This window comes from Syzygium oleosum, unplaced genomic scaffold (assembly GCF_021117445.2).
Source record: "Syzygium oleosum isolate NSW1041296 unplaced genomic scaffold, Sole_v2.1 Sole_v2.40, whole genome shotgun sequence".
Classification (NCBI taxonomy): Eukaryota; Viridiplantae; Streptophyta; class Magnoliopsida; order Myrtales; family Myrtaceae; genus Syzygium; species Syzygium oleosum.
The window spans coordinates 944,043-947,991 of record NW_026607524.1 but is presented as its reverse complement, the minus strand read 5'-3'; positions in this window follow the sequence as shown (position 1 = coordinate 947,991).

The following is a 3,949-nucleotide window of genomic DNA, read 5'->3' as shown; positions in this document are numbered from 1 at the left end:
ATTGGCCATCCGTCTGCGGATGATAGGCCGTACTGAATTGCAACTTAGTCCCCATGGCCGATTGCAGACTTTTCCAAAAATTCGCAGTAAACCGGAGATCACGATCCGATGTGATTGATACCGGTACTCCATGAAGACGAACTATCTGACGCACATATAATTCTGCCAACCTTTCTAGCTCGAAGTCCTTTCGCACCGCCAGGAAGTGCGCTGACTTGGTCAGCCTGTCCACTATCACCCAAATAGAGTCGTGTCCCCTCTGGCTTCTTGGCAATCCCGTTATAAAATCCATTGTAATATGCTCCCATTTCCATTCTGGGATTTCCAACGGTTGCAACATTCCACTAGGTTTACAATGTTGTGCCTTCACTTGTTGGCATGTCAAACACTTGGCCACATGCCTGGCCACATCCGCTTTCATTCCGTTCCACCAGAAGTGCTGTCGGAGATTCTGGTACATTTTTGTGCTGCTCGGGTGAATGCTATAATTGCTCCTATGAGCTTTCGATAGAATCTCTTCCTTAAGTCCCAAATCATCGGACACGCACAACCGTACTCGAAACTTAAGAATTCCATCCTCGAACACTTGGAAGTCCGGTTTCCTCTTAGCACTATCCGTGTCCAGAATCTTTTGAATCTCAGGGTCCGTAGACTGCAATGCCTTAATCTTGGCTTGCACTTCCGGTTCAATCCTTAGCGTCGCCATTAGACTGGAGACGTGTCCTACCTCGAACTTAAATTCTGAGTCTCGCGCTCCTTCCAATAAAATCCACTCCTTCACCAATAAATGCGCGATGCTTGATTTCCTGCTCATAGCATCCGCTACCCGATTGGCTTTACCGGGGTGATATAATATGTCACGGTCATAGTCCTTCAACAGTTCCATCCAACGTCTCTGTCTCATATTCAATTCCTTTTGCGAAAACAAGTACTTGAGGCTCTGATGGTCCGTGTAGATTTGGAACCTTTCTCCACATAAGTAGTGCCTCCAAATCTTAAGCGCAAAAATAATTGCTGCCAGTTCCAAGTCGTGGGTCGGGTAGTTCATCTCATGAGGCCTTAACTGTCGCGATGCATAAGCAACCACCCTTCCATTTTGCATTAGCACACATCCTAATCCTTTGAGCGAAGCATCGCTATAGATCTCATACCCGCCCGGTCCTGAAGGAATCGTCAACACTGGCGCCGTCGTCAATCTCTGCTTCAGTTCCTGAAAACTCTTTTCGCACTTTTCCGTCCATTCAAACTTCGTTTCCTTCTTAAGCAACTTCGTTAGCGGAGTGGCTATCGCTGAGAATCTTTCCACAAATCGCCGATAATACCCTGCCAGTCCTAAGAAACTCCGAACCTCAGTAACTGTCGTCGGTCTCGGCCAATCCATTATTGCTTCAATCTTTGCCGGATCCACGGAGATTCCTTCTCCGGAAATCATATGCCCAAGAAATGCAACTCGATTCAGCCAAAATTCGCACTTGCTAAATTTAGCATACAGTGCGTGCTCTCTTAACGTCTGTAGAACTCTTTCCAAATGTACCTCATGTTCCTCGGAGCTCTTTGAATACACTAGAATATCATCAATAAAGACAATGACGAACTGGTCTAAGAATTCCTTGAATACTCGGTTCATTAAATCCATGAAAGCCGCAGGGGCGTTAGTTAGTCCAAACATCATAACAGTGAACTCGTAATGTCCATACCTCGTCCTGAATGCCGTCTTTGGGATATCCTTCTTTTGGATCTTAGCTGATGATACCCTATCCTTAGGTCAATCTTAGAAAATACCGAGGCTCCTTGCAACTGATCGAACAGGTCGTCAATCCTTGGGAGAGGATACTTATTCTTGACTGTCACTTGATTCAGCTGACGGTAATCGATACACAGCCTCAACGACCTATCCTTTTTCTCGACGAATAGTACCGGCGCTCCCCATGGAGACGCACTTGGTCGGATAAAACCTTTGTCTAGCAATTCTTGCATCTGAACCTTAAGTTCTTTCAATTTCGACAACGACATCCTAAACGGCGGCTTCGAGATTGGCTCGGTCCCGGGTGCCAACTCGATAACGAATTCCACTTCTCTTTCTGGTGACAATCCCGGCAATTCCTGAGGAAATACATCGGGAAAGTTGCACACCACTGCTATATCCTCTAGCCGCACTTCTCCTGCCGTCGAATCAACTACACTTGCTAAATAACCTTGGCAGCCCTCATCCAACAACTTAGTTGCCTCTACGGAAGAAACCCAAGGGATTGAGGTTCCTCCTCAACTCCCTACACACTCGAATCTAGGGTGTCCAGCAGGGCTAAACTGAATCACCCTACTACTGCAGTCCATTACGGCATTCTGCTTAACTAACCAGTCCATGCCCACAATCAAATCAAAATCATACATTGGCAAAACCGCTAGGTCTATCCTGCTTTCTACGCCACCAATCACTATCTCACAATCCGGACATCTTAACGATATGCATATCTTATCCATTAACGGCGTAGTCACACACAATTGCACTTCTAACAAAACAGGATTTAATCCAGCCAATTCAACAAACTGAGCAGATATAAACGAATGTGATGCTCCCGGATCAAATAATGCATACGCGACATGACCGCACAGAGAAACCGTATCTGTGACCACGCCCGGCGCATTCTCAACTTCTCTCCGCGCCATGGCGTACACCTGTCCTTGTGCCGGCGGTCTATTCACATTAGCCGGCGGTGGATTCCCAGCCTGATTCCCAATTCGGGGTTGAAGTTGCATCGGGGGTCCTGCGGGGCGCTGTTGGGGACAATTCCTAATCTGATGGTTCATACTCCCGCATTTGAAGCAAGCTCCAAACCTGTTCTGCTGGTGATTCGGCTTTCTGATGTTCTTCCTGATCGGTAGGACAAATCGCCTGTTTCCTGCCATCGGTTTCTTCCCAAGACGGCGGTTGTCCTTAGCAGGGGCGAACCGCGATCCAGATGTGGCCGCTCTATCTACTTGCTCCTGCTCAATAGCCTGAGCTCTCTCATACAAGTCCTCATAAGTCTTTAAATTCACAGGTATTAGCTGGCCACGAATGTCGGCTTTCAGTCCATCCCGAAACCTTCGCGCCTTGTCCTCAGGGTGCTCTACCATCCTTGGCGCGAACCTCGACAGTCTCGCAAATTTTGCCTCGTACTGATCCACGGTCATCAATCCCTGGCGGAGCCTCATGAATTCTGCCAGTTTCCTTTCCCTGGCGCTCTCAGAAAAGAATTTTCCCAGGAAAGTCTTAGAAAATACGGTCCAAGTCGGGGCGATCCCTACGGGAAATGCTCTTCCTTTGGTGGCCTTCCACCAATCATTGGCGTTGTCCTGCAGCTGATATACCGCCAATGTCACCTTTTCGGCCTCGGTGCACCCTAGCACTTCGAAGGCCTTCTCCAACTCCTCAACCCAACGGGGTGCGGCCTCGGGATCACCTTTACCGTTGAACTTTGGCGGCTTTAATTTTAAGAACTGCTCTACCAACTTGGACATCGGCCTGATCACATTCACTAGCGCTGGAATTGGATCCTCCTGATTCCCCTGATTCCCATTATTTCCATCGTTTCCATTATTCCCATTGGCCCCATTGGCAGCAGCCATGGCGGCCTCAACAGCAGCAGCTATAGCGGCATCTCTCTCTTGGGCTAGCCTACCTCCCAGAATTCCAGCTTCCTCGAGGGCCTCAAAATTCCATCTACCCTCGGATCCTCGGCAGCCCTTACTTGCCGTTCTATAGGGTCCTGCTCACGACCTCTACCTCTGTCTCTACCATGGCCTCGACCTCTATCTCTTCCTTGGCTACTCATCTTCCCAACTCGCACGCTCACCTACCTGCTATAATTCCATTCAGGAATTAGAGACCTAAACCAAGCTAAATCGGTCTAAGGTCCTAGGCAGGGAATTTAACACAATAGCAGTCAAGCAACTAGCATGCGGCCTT